We start from the raw sequence: 20,928 nt of genomic DNA, 5'->3' as shown, positions 1-20,928 counted from the left end.
AACTTGTGTTTAGGAAGTGCTTTCTTTTCTTGGACATGTAGGCTTTTACAAGAGATTTATCAAAGATTTTTCGAAAATTGCCCAATCACTTTCAAGACTACTACAAAGGGATGTCTAATTCGAGTTTGATAGAGTGTAAGAAAGCTTTTGATCAGTTGAAGGAATGCCTAATTTTTGTGTCAATTGTTTAGCCACCTTATTGGGAATTACTCTTCGAGATTATGTGTGATGCTAGCAATTATGCTATAGGGGTTGTTTTGGGCCAGAAATATGGAAAGCTTTCTTATGTGATTTTATTATGCTTTAAGAACTCTTGATAATACTCAAAGAAATTATTCCACAATTGAAAAACAATTGTTGGCCGTAGTTTTTGCTTTAGAAAAGTTTCGCTCTTATTTATTGGGCACTAAGGTAATTGTTTATTCCGATCATGCAGCTCTAAAGTATTTGCTTTTAAAAGGGAATCAAAGTCGAGGCTAATTAGATGGATACTATTGCTACAAGAATTCGATTTGGAGATTTAGGATAGAAAATGAGCAAAAAATTCTATGGTTGATCATCTAAGTCGATCGGTGACAAACGAAGACCCCATGCCTCTCCAAGATGCTTTTCTAGATGAGAATCTCTTTCACTTAGATAGTACTACACCTTGGTATGTTGATATTGTTAATTATTTGGTCACTAAGTCATTGTCGAATGGTCTCGCTAAAACCCAAAAGGAAAAAAAATTAAAAGTGATTCTAAGTACTATGTATGGGATGATCCGTATTTATGAAAGCAATGTTATAACCAATTAATTTGTAGGTGTGTACATGATAGTGAAATCTAATCTATCTTGGAGTTTTGCCACTCTTATGCATGTAAGGGTCACTTTGGCCCAAAAAGAACAACACGAAAGGTGCTAAAATGTGGGCTATATTGGCCTACTCTGTTTTGAGATGCACACATATTCTGTAAGTCTTATGCTAATTGTCAAAGGAGTGGGAATTTAGGACATAGGGATCAAATGCCACTAACCCTAATTTTGGTTTGTGAAATTTTTGATATTTGGGGAATTGATTTTATGGGTCTTTTTCCATTATCTTTTGGTAGCTCCTATATTCTTTTAGCTATTGATTATGTTTCTAAATGGATTGAAGTTAAGGCAACAAGAGCTGATGATGCTAAAACTATTGTAGAATTTGTCAAGACTTATTTTTTTCTAGGTATGGAACACAAAGAGCCATTATAAGTGACCAGGGAACCCATTTTTGCAATTGAGTCATGGAGGCATTGTTTAAAAAGTACAATGTCACTCACCGAGTCTTTACATCATACCATCCGCAAACGAGTGGACAAGCTGAAGTTTCAAATAGGGAGATTAAGTTTATACTTGAGAAAATGGTAAATCTAAATAGAAAGAACCTTTGCTTTGATGATGCCTTATAGGCTTATAGAACTGCATACAAGACTCCAATAGGTATGTCTCCTTATCGCTTAAAATTTGGTAAATCTTGTCATCTCCCAGTTGAATTGGAACACTGGGCCTATTGGGCAATCAAGCAATGCAATACAGACTTGGACGAGGCAAGTAATCATAAGAAGTTACAACTTCAAGAATTAGAGGAAATCAGAAATGATTCCCATGAAAATTCTTGGATTTATAAAGAAAAGACTAAACTTTTCCATGATAAAATGATTTCTAGGAAAACCTTTCATGTTGGACAAAAAGTACTGCTATATCATTCTAAACTTAAATTGTTTCTAGGAAAATTACAATCTCGTTGGATTGGTCATTTTGATGCTACTAATGTCTTTTCTCATAGTGCAGTTGAAATTTAAAGTACCTAAACTAATAAAATTTTTAAGGTTAATGGACATCGTCTAAAACCTTATTATGAAAGAATTCAGGCCTACAATGTAAAGGAAATATCTTTGGCTCCCCCGAATTGACAAATTGGTTGCGTCTAGCCAAAGACATTAAAGAAAAATGCTTTTTGTGAGGCAACCCAATTGATCTTATTTTTCATTGTTTTTAACCATTTTGTGTCTTTAATTAAGGTTTAAATTAAAAAAAAAAAACAAAAAAGAGAGCAAATTTCATTTTTTGTCTTCTCTTTTATTTTTCTAATCTCTTTTCCTCCCTGTTCAATTTTTTTTCATCTCTACAGGCCCAAATCAAATGCTGACAACTTCAATCACTCCTCCACTGTACTAACACTCTTATTCAGGGAGGTCCTCTTAACTTTCCTTTCATTCTTTCTTTTATATGTGAGCTTCAATTTTTCTATATTGAGGACAATGTAAAGATCAGGTGTGGGGGAGGGAATGTATAATTTTCAATCTCTTTGGAACCTTTGACCCTTTTGAAAGTTGTCCTAGAATTTGCTCTAAGTTACTATGCATTATTGGTTTGAGTTTGAATGCATGAAAGAGGTAAGTATGATTAGTGATTTTGCTTCAAATGCTTCGAGTGTCTCATTGATTTTGATGATTGAATTGAATGCAAATGTGCAAGGTTTGATACAATTTGAACACCAATGTGAGCTTTTGAGCCTACAAGCATTTCATTACACTTTGTTCTAATTATCTTCTTTATTGAGTGTTTATCAAACATGGCTTGTTATTCTAGAATTTGCTCTATTATGCATTTCAAGGCCACATTTTTTTTGAATTCATGCATTAAGATGATAAAGGCATTTAGGATTAACCACTTTGAAACTCTTAAAAAACCAACCTTAGCTATATTTTCTAGTAGATAGCCAATTTTGAGCCGAATCTCTTTTCCTTGTTTTAACCCATAAATATTTACCCTTAAGCTTTTTGTTTTATCTTGTTAACCCTTGCATCAAGATATTGTGAGAGTGAATTACATGATAAAGAACCAAATAGGTAGATAGGTAGATGGGTAGATATAAGGAGTGAAAGAAAAAAATTTGAAAAATGAAAAGAAAAAAAGAAATGAAGAAAAAAAAAAGGAAAGAGAAGTAAGATATTAATCCCTATGTATTGAATAGGAAGTTTGGACAAGTGAAATATCCATAATTGTATAGAAAGAAGTCCAATTATTCCTACATGTTGCAAATTAAATTAAAAAAAAAAAAAATCTTTGAAGAAGGGATGAGTTTCATTGAAATGAAAAAAAAAAATAGGAAGAGAGAAGTACGGTTAAAGGACTTATTTTCGTTATTCTTTAAATATTATGTAAGGGAACTCACTCATATATTGATCTTTACACCTACATTTTCCTTCTTTTTCCTACCTTTCACCTAAACCTTATTACAACCCTACTTAAGACCCTTTGATTTTCGCATTGTATTCATATTTATTAGTGGTGGAGATATGATATCTGAGAGCTAAATGAAACCCTAAACACTTTGAGAGTATAGAGTGAAACCAATGTGAGGGTGTTGAATTTTGTTTCATTTGATTTTGATGAGATTGTTGAGATTGATGAGATGCTTATGTTTTTCCAAAAATTCATGCTATGAAGACTTATGCTCTTGATTGTTGTTTTGGACTTGGGTTTCTAATGCATCTTAACTTTGAACTATTTCAGGATGTACTAGAAGGAGGTAAAAGGGTGAAGAAGAGATTGATTGATGTTTGCTTGAGGATAAGCAAAGGAATGGTGTGGGGGAATTTGTTAGTGTGTGAAATTTCATATTTTTCGGCATCTAATTTCCTTGATTTGTCGTATTTAATTCATTAATTATTCGATTAATTGTTTGTTTTAGGAAATTGAGCATTAATTGCATTATTCTGAGAAAAGATGTAGAATAAAAGAAATTTAGAGTTGTCAAGTATCAAGACGAAAAGACGACGAAATACATAGGAGATGGCTGATTGTGGACATGAGAGAATCTCACTATTTGTTGAGAAATTCACAGTTGGGAACTTAATTAACAATCAAAGGAAGTTCAAGTCCTTTGGATGATATTTGGCACCAAAACATTTCTCAACAACTAAAGCAAGACTTGACATTATAAAAGGGAAAATTTCTCCCTGTTTTGGCGATCTGCTCAGCGTCTTTTTTTGAAAAACACAACCATAGCCCTTGGCTGGTTCTTCTTCAATTTTAGTGTAGGATTTTTATTTTAAATTTCTGTAAAGCTATGAACAGGAATATGAGTGGCTAACTCTTTTCTTTAGTCGAGTAATCGAGATCATGGTTCTACGATGATTGTGAGATTTTCTTTACTCGTTCCTTTGTTTTAAATATTTAATCTATTCTTGATTTTATTTATTGTTGTCTTGTTTAATTAAATAGGAGACGTCTTATTTACTTTAGATTAAAAACAACTTTGCTAGATTAAATTATTGAATTCGTAATTGTTTGATGATTTAATCATAAGTAGCTAACTAGCATGTTTGATGAAGTAAAATAGCTACTGTATGTTAGTGGAATAGGCTAATTTAATTTAAACGAAAACAACGTCTATGTTTTGTTGATTAGAATCGGTGGCTTTTCTAATTCTTAATTCTATTTTCAATTTAAATTCTAAAATCATATCTAGAACAAATTAAAAAACAAGATAAATAATTAAAGAACGTTTCTTAATTACCGACACCCTAGGAAAAGTAGAACAATAAGCCTCTTAATATTTCATAACCAGTTTATTTAAAAAGAAAGATTAATCTTTTTATCGATGATCAATTGAACTGAACCATACCTAAATTACTTGGTTAGAACTCGTTTTATTACTATTTCAATCTAATTTTCTGATTGTTTTGATTATTTAATTATGAATTTATGTATTTTTGTTTATTTGGTAGGATTCGAAACAACAAAATTCCTCTTATTTTATTTTGTTAGATTTCAGATAAAGAGCCCAATTTCTGTATATAAGACTCTACTTGCCCTATCTATAAGTTTTCATTAAGAGAGTAGAAAATTTTTTGGTGGATTCGACACCCGTCAATAAACATTTTGGTCATGGTAAAAATAACCATCCAAGAATAAAATAAATTTAATTCCATGACATAAATTTTACATGCCTTACACAATAGAAATTTTGAGATATTAAAATTTAGGTTATAAAATTTAATTATCCTATGATCGGAGGTATAGATTTAATAATTTTAATTAAGGAGATTTAGGTTTAACTTAATTTTAATTAAGTTCAATTAAGCATGTCATACATATATATCATATATACATAATTTAAAATATGGTGGGATGATTATGGGGTTTCGAAATTACGTCCTAATGACAAACTATTTATCTAGGTCTAAGTTTTCATTCAGATCGCCTTCAACTCCTTGTCTAACCTCTCTAATTACATTCGAAACTTAGGCAAGCAGATCTGATTAAATAAAAAAAATTAAATAAATGAGATGTGGTTATTTAATACAAACCTCTTAATTAAAAGAATATTACAATTCAATTATTTTAACTTTGAAAAAAGGCAAATTACACCCATGGTCATCCCATAATCATTCATCTATCCAACATTAATATTAATATTTAATATAAATTATGAACTCATTTATAATCTATTAAACATTAATTCATAAAATATGATCTAATTAAAAACATAATTACCAACATGCAATGATTCAATAATTTAAGTATAAATGAAATTATGTATATTATTCAAATATTTATAATATTCATTTTAGGTAATAATTACCTAACACTAGACCATGATTAACTAACAACTTTCACATTTAATCAATATTAAGTATTAGTTAACCCCGTGCATCTTTATCAACTTATACACTTAGTCACATTAATGCAAGTTTATACTTATACACAATCTTTTATTCAACTCATATACTTAATCATATTAATGCAAGTTGATGCTTGTACATAATATTTCATTCAACTAAAGTGATCAGAAAACATGCACATCTTATGGCTCATACACATCCTTTACCATTCAAAAATTACATGCATATACTTTCACCAGACGTCATAACCTTTTAAATTATATGTAATTACATTAATCACATGCATCATAATCTTTATCCAAATGTTTTAATCAATATTAAAACATCGTTTAACATGCTCAAATTAATACTTGAAAAATGTAGAATTTTAATATGAACCATTCATTACTTATATGCTTACATATTAACGTATAATCATATATTAATTCTTTCAATGCACATACAATTCTTGTTTGTCTCTAATACATATATTCCATGTACAATGCATAAAATAACATCAAGAAAAATCCACCAAGCATATCATATACACATGGAGCTGAGACATGCAACATAACATCAAGGTTCAATTTTTCAATTTCTCAAGCCAAATCACATAACAAGCTACACATGCATGCTCCCAAATCATATCCTTTTATTTACCACTCAAAGCAAAATGCATATCATAATATACGTGGCTGCTGTAACATACATCTCATTCCATGAATAAAAAATTCGCTCCACAAGGCAAAATACACATGCATGTCAAAAATGAGCACAATCACATGCATCCTATGGACATTTCATCATGTACATGCCATCTATTACATGTTCTTCATCTTAAAATTACTAGAACATGAAGAGAAAATAAAAAAAACCAGCCAAGACAATCCAGCTGAGACATTTAAGAGGACAATATGCTTGGAAATTTTATTTCAAGGCAAACCTAGAACATTCATGCATTTATATGATACCAATGCATACTTTTATGCAAAATAAACATATTTTTGGCTTCAGAAGGACATGCAAGGAGCTGAACAAACATTGATACCATTTTGAAATGTTGGATGAAGAAAATAGATGCAAAACAAACATGCATATCAAGAGAGAAAAACTCAAAGCATGTATAGAAAACTAGGGAAAGTTAAGTGATTTACCTACTTCTTTGCCCCCCATATGGATATAGGATGATGGAATGAGTCTCCCACTTATAAGACCTTCAAACATAATCCACGACCAAATCAAAAAAAAAAAAAGACACCATTGTCTTGAGGTAGATAGAGGGGAGAGAGTTTGGCTTAAGTGAGAGAAAATTTTTGTCTGTAGTGAACTTAGTTCTTTCAAAATGAACTAAAGGATTTATTTTATAATGGTGGCCAATGTGTAATTTTGAAATTCTATTTTGGCCCACCAAATTCTTAATTTGAAGCCTTGCCATGCTTGTATATCAATTATATACCTCAGCTACCTTAATTTCACTTCACTAACATTTCAATCTTGAAAATGTTATCTTTGAACCCATAAAACATGTTATATGATTTTTATTATCCCTCATAAGGTGCTATCGAACCTCAGATAATTAATTCTCCTTCTCGAAAGCTTAGTTTATTGGTGTAACCTTTAGGTTCATCGTAGTGTAGTCTTGAGTCCCTTTTTGAACAATCCAAAAGTGCATTTGAAAACTCAATGACTATAGTAAATATCTAGCAATATGTCATAGTCCTTAAACCATGATGAATAAATACTTTATCAAACCTAATATCTCTAATTGTACATTATGTGTAGGGAATATCCTTTCATTATCCAATCCAAATTGATTTTGGACTCATGGATCATCAAAATCCTAATTTTGATTTTTTACAAATTGTCGACTGAAATATTCGAAATACGTCATCACGAATATCCTTAGTAGGACATTCATTATACTCTGACTAGAGATTTTGATTTTCAATATTTATGGATGTTCGCTTTGAAACTTAGATCCAGATCAAATCATTGGATATTCATAACCCAATATTTTCTAAGTCAACGAATCCCATCTTGATCATCATTCATTTCCAAATACAAGCAATACATGACCAACATAGCTTCTTGTACAAAATATGGCTATACCCATATTTATTCACCATATGAATCACGTGCATCCATATCAGATCTGTTCATGATGTTTCAGATTAAAACATTACTTTGTACACTAATACAATCATATGATAAATTATTTACTATAATATAATGATTATGTGACTCATCGTTATTTGTCATGTTTGAAAAATAGTTCTCAAACTGTTAATCCATATTAATACCCTAACAACATAACCATCATAATCACCCACACTAATGTCATCTAACAGTGTTCGATGGAGGCATTCAATATACCTACTATATGATATAATTGTCCAACTTTTATCGTGTCTATAGAAAACAATTTGATGATTCAGTTTTTAATAAGTGAGTTATCTGGATAGTTTACATATATACTTTATATTATTGTAAATAAAGAAAACAACTTATGTATATAAACAAAAGAACAGCTTATTTATTAATAAATTACTACAAGGTTACATACAAGATAAAATATCTTAAAATGGACAACACATAGTTCCAAGGGTATACATTAACATATTTATTGTCTGGCATTACAATGAAGTTTTTTCCTAGAGGAATTACTTTTCTGTTTGCCCTTGTCGCTTTCCTGTTCATGTATTATGCTTCGAATTTTGATATAATCTCTTCTTAATTTGATTTTTCTCTCTTCTTACTTTCGTAGCAATTCGTGCCCTTGAGCAAATTAATCATACTTTGGTCAATGGTAAAATGTTAGGGATTTCATGGTCATGTCGAGATCCCGATGCTAGAAGAAGTGGAGTAGCGAATATGTTTGTTAAGGTATCTTGCTTGTTTACTATAAAATAAGACTGAGCTTCCACTTTTTTTTTTTAACAGCAATTTAACATGTAATATGGGAATTCTGTGGCAGAACTTGATTGACTCTATTGATAATATGGGGCTGCAAGAGATGTTTAAAAAATATGGGACAATAGTACCCCGCAAAGTTGCGACCTCTGAGGATGGGAAGAGTAAAGGACGTGGATTTGTTCAATTTGAGACTCCGGAATCTGCAAATGCCGCTATTGGGAATCTTAATGGCTCCGCCGTTGGTGACAATAAGTTGTAAATGCAGCTCTCTCTCTTTCTTACTATGTCTGAGATATCTGACTAAATGTAGTCTCATTTTCTGGCTTATTCCAACTTCTCGATCTCTTGATGTTCACCGTGCTAAATTAGACTTATAATTTACGATGCGGATATTTCAGGAAATTTTTTAAGAAGAGCGATCGCATTTTGCCCAGGCCTGATGCTAAATATACATATTTGTACGTTAAAAATTTGGATCCAGATGTCACAGAAGAACTTCTGACACATAAATTTTCAGAGTTTGGGAAAATTGCTAGCCTGGTTGTTGCAAAGGATGAAGACGGGCCTCAGGAGGTTTTGGATTTGTGAACTTTGATAATCTAGATGATGCTAGACAAGCATTTGAGGCGATGAGGGTCACAACTTGGTGGGTTTTGTATTATTGTTACTGTTGTTGTTTCTATTTTTCCCTTAGTTGAGGAGTTGATAACGGCCTGATAATTTTCTCTCGTTTCACTTTATTCCTGTTGACTAGAGTCAAAGGTTCTGTATGTGGCGAGGGCACAAAAGAAAGCAGAGCGTGAGGAAATATTGCGTCGCCAGTTCGAGGAGAAACGTAAGGAGCAAATATTAAAATGCAAATTAATGATTGGTTGTATTTCTTTCCAGAGATTTATTTACGCATAATGATTTTTAATTCTTATCCTCGCATATCATTGTATAAATTATAGGGATCGATTGTCTATGTCAAGAACATTGATGATGATGTCACTGAAGAAGTGCTAAGAGAGCACTTCAGTTAGTATGGCACCATTACTTCAGCAAAATTATGCGTGCTGAGAAAGGAAAAAATATGGGGTTTGGATTTGTCTGCTTCTCCACTCCTGAGGAGGCCAGCGAGGCTGTCAACACTTTTCATGGTAAGTTGATAAAGCTTTGTAAGAAGGGAAGCTCCCCTCCTTTAATAATCCAGTAATGTGCCTCATAAATCAAATAAGATGTACCTGTACAAGTTTTATTTGCCTAGTTTCTCTTTATCCAGGTTTAAAGGATCTTATATTTTCTATATGAAGACGTATGTTTTCTACATGCCTATATATAATTAAGGGCTTTTTAAGAACCAAAGTTTGTCGTACCGCAACGAACTTGTTGATTATTTTGAGGAAATGTTGGGTCAATAAGCTGCCAAATATTTATTCCTTTTTACTTAACAGGATATATGCTTCATCGTAAGCCATTGGATGTGGCTATTGCTCAAAGGAAGGAGGATAGACGAATACAACTGCAGCTTCAGTATTGACAGCAGATGGCTGGACTAGCATGACCTTCAACTGATGTATTTCCTGGTGGATATCCTCATCTTTACTATACAGCTCCTTTGGGTGTTGTTTCACAAGTAGCTACACGACTTGGGATGATATACCAACCATTTCGTTTGCGGGCTGGATGAAGGGCAAACAGCCTTTCTTCTTCGGCCAGGTCGACATTTCAAGCATCAACACTTCATTTGTAAGTCTGCTCGTTCAACTTGCCATGGCAAGCCTCATTTTTCTTTGCATTGATCATGCCAAATTGTTGTGGCCATTTTACTGAATCTACCATCTGTTGGATCCTCTGATAGATTTCTCAACATTATTTTGGTTATTAGCATTGTATTTGGTTGTCCACACAGCTTGTTTACTTTGTCCTTTAAATTTTTTCAATAGGCTCCTAACAATCAGAAACATCATAGACATAACCGGGTTAGGACGGATAGGTATGTGGTTCCACAGACAGATGCTCAGTGTATGCAGCATCCCAATCAATCGGTGGCTCCTTCAAAAGATTCAAGCAATCAGCAGGTTTGGATTTATGTTTCGTACTATTCAATCTTATCATTAAAGTTCGTCTACTGACATTTTAGGGTTTGTTCTATTTAAAATTTCATGTTATTGCATCTTCACAGCTGTGTAGCTCTTAAGTTTTGGTCTCTTATTCTTATGTTAGTATTGACAAAGTTCTTGTTAACCTATTCAGATTGATATTAGTTATTATACGTATTTCATATAACACAGCGGGGTGGGCAGAGCAAGTATGTATCAAATGGGCGTACAGGTGAGATGATTGAAGGGTCTGGAGTGATATCTGCTGCATCTAACTCCCTAAGAGGGGTGCCACAAAAACCCGAGACGCTGAATAGTATTCTCGCTGTGCCACTCCTGAGAAGCAGAAACAGATACCGGGTGAGTACCTGCATCCCCTTGTGGAGAAACACCAGGTAAATATTGCATATTGTTGCTCGTTGAAGAAAATTTGTTCAACATTATGTTGACAGCATGAAATGTCTGTGCAGCCTGATCTTGTTGCAAAGATAACGGGGATGCTTTTGGAGATGGACAACTCGGAACTCCTACTTTTATTGGAGTCAGCAGAGTCCTTAGCCACCAAAGTGGAGGAAGCTGTGCAAGTGCTCAAGCTTTCCCAGGCCAAAGTTTCTGGTCAAGAAGTACTTCATTCCAATTACATATCTGCTGAGGTTGTAGTGAATTGAGAAGATAAATTCTTTAGGACATATTTTACGTTTGTTTAGTATTAATATAAGTTTGAATTTAATTTATATTAAGGTTAAGGTAGTAGGACTATCTGCTAAGGATGCAAAGTAAAGACTTTGGTTTGTCTTTGAATTTGCAAAAAATGAAGAAAAATTTGAATAAAAGACCTCAAAAATTTCTTTCTCTTCTCATTAACAACAAAAGGAATTATAAACAAAAAACATCTTACTTTTTGATCTGCAAGTTGCATGGCTGCTGGAGAAGTTCACCATGAGAGGAGAAAGGCAAGAACAGTGTGAGCTGAGGACTTCTAGGGTGTTGGTAATATAAAGATGAAACGGTGTCTTTTGGTTTTAGACCAAAACTCATCGTTTTGACTTCACCTCAATATCGCTCGTAAACTCAAATACCCGAAAGCTCAGCATCTGTATTCCAAATCTCATGTCTGTTTATTTCTGCATATTTCAGTCTCCTGATGTTTTGACCATCCTTTTAAAAACACTTACTTCTTAAAAATTAAAATAAAATAAAATAAAAAGACCTCAACTCAACATCAACAATATTCAGTATACGCGATATTAATGCAAAAGACTACCACCATCAAAATACCATTCAACACTTTATCACTGCAATACACCACGCTAAGTTCTGAAATCTACAAACTTGGCTGCTGACAGAGCTTTTGTCAGTATATCAACCTACTAAAATTCAATGGGTACATATTGTGTAACTAGTTGTTTGGAAGCTACCTGGTCTCGAGCATAATAAGCATCAATCTTAATATGTTTTACTCTTGCATGATACACAAGATTTGAGATCAAATTATTAACACTCAGATTATTGAACCAAAGTATAGGAAGAGCTGAAGATGTTGTACATGTCTCTATTTTAAGACTTAGGTGGCCTACTTATTATATATTATTTTGCATTAAGTGTTTGTAACTCCTTTTGAGAGTTAATATTGACCATGTAATTGATTTTTTGTAACTCTCTTTTTAAGAGTTAATATCGGTTATTTAATTGATTTTTGTAACTCTCTTTTAAAGAGTTAATATTTGTCATTTAATTGATTTTTGTAACTCCTTTTAAAAGGTTAATGATGGTCATTATATTGCTTTTGTAACTTTCTTTTGAAAATTAATGTTGGCCATTTAATTTTTTGTAACTCTCTTTTGAGAATTAATAATAAAAATTATTTCTCTATAACTCCTTTTTTGAAATTTAAAATGGCCTTTACACTTAATTTTGAAATTGATAGTTAATTATAATTTTGTACAGGGGGTTATGTTTTCTTAATGGTAGAAAACTTTTTTTTTTGGTTAATATGAAAAGTCTCTAGTCTAACCAATATAAAAGGCTTGTGATAATACTATCATTGTATTGTCATTCTACACTTTACTAGTATACGCTAGAAGACACTTAAAAAGAAAGGTGTAAGTTTGCATTTTATATTTTACTTGAACAACAATGACTAGAGCATCAAGTATGGTTTTTTTATGCATATTCAACAATATTGCTTTCAGTAGTGATATTAGAGCCTCACTCTTGCAATGTTGTTTAGTATTTAGTTCATAGTTTTTTGGCTATTTGTTTTATTTTATAAGATTAATCACATAATTTTATGTGATTGATTAATATGATCCATTGAATTTTTGGCTATAAATTTGATTTCTTTCATGCATGTATTTGTCTCAAGATCTACATATTTTAATGCTTTAGAGTATGAATTATTATTGCATGTGGATATAATCTAATTTAGCATGTATGTTATTTTTATTATGAGTTCTTTATTCTTAATTGGACTAGAGATAAAAGTATAAATGTGTATAATTTTTTTTTTCTTTTTATTATCAGAGTTTAATGGACATAAACATGCATACTATGGTTTGAAGTTTCAATCCTAATTTTAAGCACTATATATGCATGTATGTTAAATTTTTGTTTTATTAATATATATATATATATATATATATATATATATATATATATATATATATATAATTAATTAATTAAATATTAGGTTTCTTATTATTTGATACTGATTTTTATGGATATCTCATTTCAAGTATTGGATTTCATATTGATGTCTTAAGATTGGCTACAACATCCTAACTCATAACGTATATCAATGTGTATGTTTTGACAAAGATTATAGACATCTAAATTTTAAGAATGATTTACAGAATACAATCATTTTACCCATAGGACAGTGATTATTTTTTTATAAATAAATTATGAAGTAGTAAATTTAAAATGCAAAAATAATATTTTTATGCCCTTAGGTTTGAATTATTCTTTTTGTATTTGAATTTCACTAATCTTAAAATTAATTGATAAATTCGTGTTTGACACAACCTTTGCCCACAGGAAGGTTAGTCTTTATTAATATTTCAGATTTACTTTTCTGCTTTGTTATATAAAATTTAGATGCTTTGATTTATCGTAGTCTTTTCTACTACTTTGTTTAACAATACTTCTCACATTTCAATGCTAAGTGGTGATAATTTTGTTGATTAGAAAGGACAAATTCTTTTAACACTTGAGTGCATGGATCTTGACCTGGTGATCCATGAGGAAGAGCCTCTTGCTCTCACAAAATCAAGTATGCCACAACAAATTGCTCATTATGAACAATAGGAAAAATCCAATCACCTAAGCATCATGCTCATGAAGGCTCATTTGAGCAAAAGCATTAGGGGATCAGTCCTTGAATGTAAGAAGGTCAAGGATCTAATGAAAACAACTGAAGAAAAATTTGTAAATTTTGATAAGGCATTAGCAAGCACCCTTATGAAGAAGCTTTCAGGAATGAAATTTGACAATTCTAAGGCAGTGCGTGAGCATATTATGGGGATGAGAGATATTGCTACTAAACTCAAATCCATGAACATTGATATTTCAAACCCTTTTCTTATACACTTTGTCCTTAACTCTTTGCTTATGAAGTATAGCCCCTTCAAGATTTCCTATAATACACAAGGAAAATTGGTCAATCAATGAACTTTTGACCATTTATGTACAAGAGGAAGAAAGATTGAAACATGAAAAACTTGATATGAAACATGAAAATGCTAATATTGTTACTCATGGAAATAGGAATAAGAAAAATGGCAAAACTATTCCTACATGGAAGAAGGATGGAAAAGTGCCAATAAAGAAAAATGGCAATAAAGATACATGCCCTTTTTGCAAGAGAAAGACACACATGAAGAAGGATTGCGCTAAGTACAAGAAGTGGCTTGAAAAGAAAGGTATTTTTGTATCCCTAGTGTGTTATTAATCCTTATGGGTTGATGTTCCAAACAAATACTTGGTGGATTGATTCTAGTTCTACAATTCACAGTGCCAATACCATGCAGGGCTTTCTCAACCAAAGTAAGTTGAAAAGAAGTGAGCAAAAATCTATTCTGGCAATTAGATGCGTTCATAAGTTGAAGTTGTGGAGACTTTTCGTTTAATTTTAGAAAGTGGTTTTTATTTTAGACCTTGAAAATACCTTTAATGTTCCTTCATTTTCAAGACTTGTTAAAGTTGGTTTTAATTTTCTTTTTGAAGACTTTATGTTTGGTATTCTAAAAAATAAAAATGTTGTTGGTACCGGTTGCTAATCGATGGTTTATATAAATTTAATTTAGATCTTATTTATGATGCAACTTTTCAGATGTGCATGGTAATAGTATTGGCATAAAACGTAGTATTATTAATAAGAACTCATATATTTATAGCATAGGAGATTAGGATACATCTTTATTGAGAGAATCAAAAGATTAGTAAATGATGAAGTTCTAAAAACCATTGATTTTACTAATTCTAGTACTTGCTTGAGTTGCATAAAGGGAAAGCTAAGCAACAAGACCACTAAAGGTGCTAAAAAGAGTTTTGAAACTTTAGAAATCATACACATAGACATATGTGGACCATTTGATATTCTTTGCTTCAATGGTTAAAAATATTTCATTTCATTTATTGATGACCATGCTAGATATATATATCTTTATCTTCTACATGATAAATCAGAGGCATTTGATGCCTTTAAAATCTATAAAGCAGAAGTAGAGAAATAAAAGGAAAAGAAAATTAAGATAGTAAGGTCAGATAGAGGTGGGGAACACTATGGAAGGTACATAAAAAAGGGATAATTGTTAGGTCTATTTGCTAAATTCCTTGAGGTAGAAGGCATAATTGGTCAATATACTATGTTTGGTACACCACAACAAAATGGTGCAGCTGAAAGAAGAAATCATATGCTTATGGACATGGTGAGAAGTATGATTAGTTGCACTAATCTTCCAATGTCCCTTTGTAGTGAAGCTTTAAAAACTGCAGTATATATCTTGAATAGAGTTCCATCAAAAGTTGTTTCTAAAACACTTTTTGAATTGTGGAAATGATGGAAGCCTAGTTTGAATCATATCTATGTATGGGGATGCCCAATTAAAGTAACGGTGTATAACCCAAACTTAAAGAAACTGGATCCAAGAATAATTAATGGATATTTTATTGGTTATGCAGTAAACTCCAAATGATACAAATTTTATTATCCTAATCATTCTTTTAGAATTGTTAAAGCTAGAAATGCTAAATTTCTTGAGAATTTTGAGCATAATAGGAGTGACTTTCCTTAAAAAATAGAATTTGAGGAAGTAAAAGACTACATTACAAGTCCCACATTAAAACAACCAATTCAAGAACAAATATTCCATGAACATCAAGAAAAAGTTCATAATAAATAAGAAATGCAAGAAAAAATAGGAGTAAGAAGATTTTCAAGAGAAAAAAGGCCAGTAATTTCTAATGATTATGTTATATGCCTTTAAGAGTTTGAATTTGATGTTAGACCTAAAGGTGATCCTAAATCATTTTTACAAGCCATGAATGGTAGCAATTCCACACATTGGCTTAATGCCATGAAAGAAGAAATGGAATCAATGAGATCTTGTTGAATTATCGAAAGGAACAACAACCATTGGTTATAAATGGGTTTATAAAACCCAAAGAGATTCCTTAGGTAATGTAGAACGATATAAAGCTAAATTAGTAGCCAAAGGTTTCACTCAAAAGGAAGGCATTGACTATTATGAAACTTTTTCTTCAGTTTTAAAGAAGGATTTATTTAGAATTATCATGGTTTTAGTAACTCATTTTGACTTAGAGTTACATCAAATGATGAGAAAACAAAATTTTTGAATAGAGATCCAAAAGAAAAGGTATATGTGAAATAACCTAAAGGTTTCAACGAAATAAGTCATTTGGTTTGCAAGTTAAGAAAATCGATATACGGGCTAAAACATGCATCCCACCAATGGTATATAAAATTTTATAATACTATAAGCTCTTTTGGTTTTATTGAGAATATTGTTGATCAATGTGTATACCTTAAGGTTAGTGGGAGTAAAGTCATTTTTTTAGTCTTATATGTTGATGATATCTTGCTAACAACTAACGACATGTCTATGCTACATGAAACGAAACATTTTCTTTTTGAAAACTTTGAAATGAAAGATTTAGGTGAAGCCTCTTATGTCATTGGCATAGAGATTCGTAGAGATAAAGCCTTAAAGATATTGGGTTTATCTTAGAAGGCCTACATTAATAAAGTTTTTAAAAAGATTCAAGATGCAGAGTTGTTTTACTCTAGCAACCATTGTTAAAGAGGGCAAATTTAGTCATTCTCAATGTCCACATAGTGATTTGGAAAAGGAGAAAATGAAAGATGTGTCTTATGCATCTGCAGTAGGAAGCTTGATGTATGCACAAGTATGTACAAGACCTAGTATTGCATTTGTAGTAAGAATGCTTGGCAGATATCAAAATAATCCAAGATTGGAACATTAGAAAGCTGCTAAAAAGGTTATGAGATATTAGCAAGAGACCAAGGAAGACATGCTCACTTATGAGTATACTAACAATTTGGAATTAGTTGGTATACAAATTTAGATTTTGGTGGATGTATCGACACAAGAAAGTCCACTTTAGGTTATATTTTTCTTTTTGCTAAAACAACTATGTCATGGAAAAGTGTCAAACAAACAATAATAGCTTCATCCACTATGTAAGCAGAATTCATTGCATGCTATAAAGCTACGTCATAGGCATTATGGTTGAAAAATTTTGTTTATGGATTAAAAGTTGTTAATTCAATGGACAAACCCTTAAAAATTTATTGTGACAACTCAACAACAATTTTTTCTCAAAAAATGACAAAAGTAGAATTCAAAGTAAACATATTGATATAAAATATTTTGTTGTTAAAGAATATATTAAGAAGCACAAAGTGGATATCCAACATATTAGTACAGAGCTGATGATTGCAAATCCTATGACCAAAAGATTTTCAACTAAATAGTATAAAGATCATGTGGATTGTATGGGACTTGTTAGTTCATTCAAGATTTGATTTAATTTTGCTTCTTATTTAGATGTTTGGGTTGAGAATTTTTGTAAAAACAAAATTTGAATAAAAAAAATGTTATTTTGTACACAAAAGAAAATTTGTCTCCTGATAAAATTCTAAATGGACCATTGAAGGACCATTTCATCATTATTTCTAGAATTTTAAAGCTAGTCATGATAACTTTCAACTAATAGTTTGTTCAAGTAGGCCAAGTGGGAGAATGTTGTACATGTCTCTATTTTAAGACTTAAAAGTGGCCTACTTATTAGACATTATTTTTGTAATAAGTGTTTGTAACTCCTTTTAAGAGTTAATATTGGTTATTTAATTGTTTTTTGTAACTCTCTTTTAAAGAGTTAATATTGGTCATTTAATTAATTTTTGTAACTCTCTTTTAAAGAGTTAATGTTTGCCATTTAATTGATTTTTATAACTCCTTTTAAAGAGTTAATGATGGTCATTATGTTACTTTTGTAACTTTCTTTTGAAAGTTAATGTCAGCCATTTAATTTTTTGTAACTCTCTTTTGAGAGTTAATAATAAAAATTATTTCTTTATAACTCCTTTTTTAAAATTTAAAATGGCCTTTACACTTAATTTTGAAACTGATAGTTAATAATAATTTAGTATAAGAGTTATGTTTTCTTGATGGCAAAAAACCTTTTTTTTGTTAATATGTAAGGTCTCTAGCCTAACCAATATAAAAGCCTGTGACAATACCATCATTATACTGTCATTCTGCACTTTACTAGTATAAGCTAGAAAACACTTAAAAAGAGAGGTGTGAGTTTGCATTTTATATTTTACTTGAACAACAATGGCTAGAACATCAGGTATATTTTTTTTTTTCTAATGCATATTCAACAATATTGTTTTAAGAAGATTCCAGGACAAGTTCAAAGAATAAGTTTCTTAACTTGGCAACTTTAGATGTTATATTAGTTAGAGCTCTATATTCAGATTTAGTTGAAGATAAAACAATAAGGTGTTTTTTTTCTTAAGCTGTGTTGAATAAGGTTAGGACAAAAATGTATACAATACCTACCAGTTGATCTATCTTGGATATTGTTGGCTCAATCAACATCAACATAACATTCTTATTGTAAGATTACTCCTTTTGCAAAAACAATCCATGGGACAAGGTTCCTCTCATATTTCTTGGCTCATCTTATTTAAAAAAAAAACTAAGTCTAGCCTGGTCAAAGTTAAGTATTGTAAGACAACTATCATACTTCTATTCAAAATATGCTACCCAAATGCATCACTATCAATAGGATATAACTCTGTACTAATAAAAAAGGGTGTTGAACAAGGCTTAGCTCCACCCATGTTGGCTTTTCCAAGTAAATCTTTGGCATATTTTGTTAGACAAACATATAGCCTATGTGAGTTTCTTATAACTTCAAAGCTAAGGAAAATATTTAAAGCCCCTAAGTCTTTGAGAGAAAATTTCTCATTAAGGTAAATAACTAACAGAGAGATCAACTTATAATCATTTCTTGTGATTAGAATGTCATCAATATAGAGAAAGACATAGATAATCTTATTTTGGACTCTGTAGAGAAAAAGACTAGTTTTTTTTTTTTTTTTTTGCTAAGCAAGTAAGTATTATCGACAAAGCAAAAGTGTCACCTTAAGAAAGACAATAGGAGAGAAGAAACAACCTAAGCTTGACAACCTGAACAAGGTTGCCACCAAGGAAACAAACAAAACAAGGGGCAAATAGTCATAACCCACCTCTACGACATGTCTTAGCTTATGGGAGGAGGCATAAAAAAGCACACAAAAAACACCCTATAGCCTATTTCTCTTCCAAAAGACTAGTTTCTAAAATAGAACATTTAAATCTCTAAGTAATTAAGACAAACTTTAATATCTCAAATCATGCTTTAAGGCCCTGTTCTAATCCATATAATGTCTCATTCAATTACAAGCTAATTTCCCAAAATAAGCTATAAAATTAAAAGCTTGAGTAGCCAAATTAGACATCTCATCAATTTCACTTGTGTAAAACCCTTCTAGTTGATAAAAATAGTTTCATCTAATTCACCATTTAAAAATGTGTTATTTACATCTACGATTTCCAAATCATAATTCACTACAATACTAAGAATAACCCTTATGGTTGCAACTTTCACTATAGGGCTGAATGTTTCAAAAAATTTATCCTTGGTGTCTGCTAAAAGACTTTAGCTATAAGTCTAACTTTTTATCTTTGTACTAAACCATCAGGATTATACTTTATGCTAAAAACCCACTTACAATCTATAACATTCATATAAGTAACTAAGGGGACTATGGCACAAGTTTTATTGGGAAACAAAACATCATATTTAGCCTGCATTGTAGCCTCCCAATTAGGGTGAAATAAAGCCTTGGTTAAGGTGGTAGGCTCTACTTTCACAATAAATGTGTTATGGACTGAAAGAGTGGTGTGTGAAAACATTCTAATGGCCAAGGTAATCCTAGAGGGAGAGGGATGAATAAGATCTTGTAAAATTTTAAACACACTTTATAAAATCAACACAAGTAATTATGATGGCCAAAATAAAAAGATAAGAAATAGAAATTATTCAGTGTTTATAGTGGTTCAAAGTTTTATCTTCCGTGTCTTTTACGTTCACTTCCTTGAGCAATATGCTTAAAGTTTCACTAAATTCAATTAAGCTTTACACTAGTTTGTCTAAGATTTTTCCCAATACAATAGTAGATTCAAGATTTCACCTAGAATGATTTTGAATACAAGTTTAGTGTAATACATACAAGTATGTCTCAAGGGCAAGTTAGTCATTTTGACATATCTAATGTTTAAATATGTTCGTGGCTGAGTTGGAATGAAATAAGTTAAGTGTTATGGATTTGAGATGTTGAACGCTCATGCTACATCAGTCGAAATGGATAAGTGCCATGTAGAAAAAATTTAAGTGATGAATGATGGTCCATACAAAGCATGAACGCCTGTTCATTGAATTACACTAAAGTAGATTAAATAAGACACATTTCTAAGATGTAAAGATTTTATACCATTCCCCTTTGCAGTGTAAAAAAAGAGACAAGGTTGAGTGTTTAGCTTATCCACGTAGCAATTTTGGTAGGCCTTTTTGATAAGCAAATCGACAACAATAGCGGAGAAAGAGAGCAATTAATCAACCTCAAATGAGGTGGCAATCAAGATGGTGGTAATAGGAACTTTAGAGGCAAGAGGTCTTCCAGTTTAGGAATAATAAAAGGAACTGGAAG

General features: G+C 31.4%; 1 pseudogene; it reads left to right on the top strand.

Annotated features, from left to right (window-relative positions):
- The window catches only part of LOC123202294, a 36,736-nt pseudogene extending 25,443 nt beyond the window's left edge, over positions 1-11,293 (top strand).
- Positions 11,294-20,928: the final 9,635 nt, after the last annotated feature.

The sequence above is a fragment of the Mangifera indica genome, chromosome 18 (assembly GCF_011075055.1).
Source record: "Mangifera indica cultivar Alphonso chromosome 18, CATAS_Mindica_2.1, whole genome shotgun sequence".
NCBI lineage: Eukaryota > Viridiplantae > Streptophyta > Magnoliopsida > Sapindales > Anacardiaceae > Mangifera > Mangifera indica.
The sequence above is the reverse complement of the archived record's forward strand: the minus strand, read 5'-3'. Positions and strand labels throughout refer to the sequence as shown.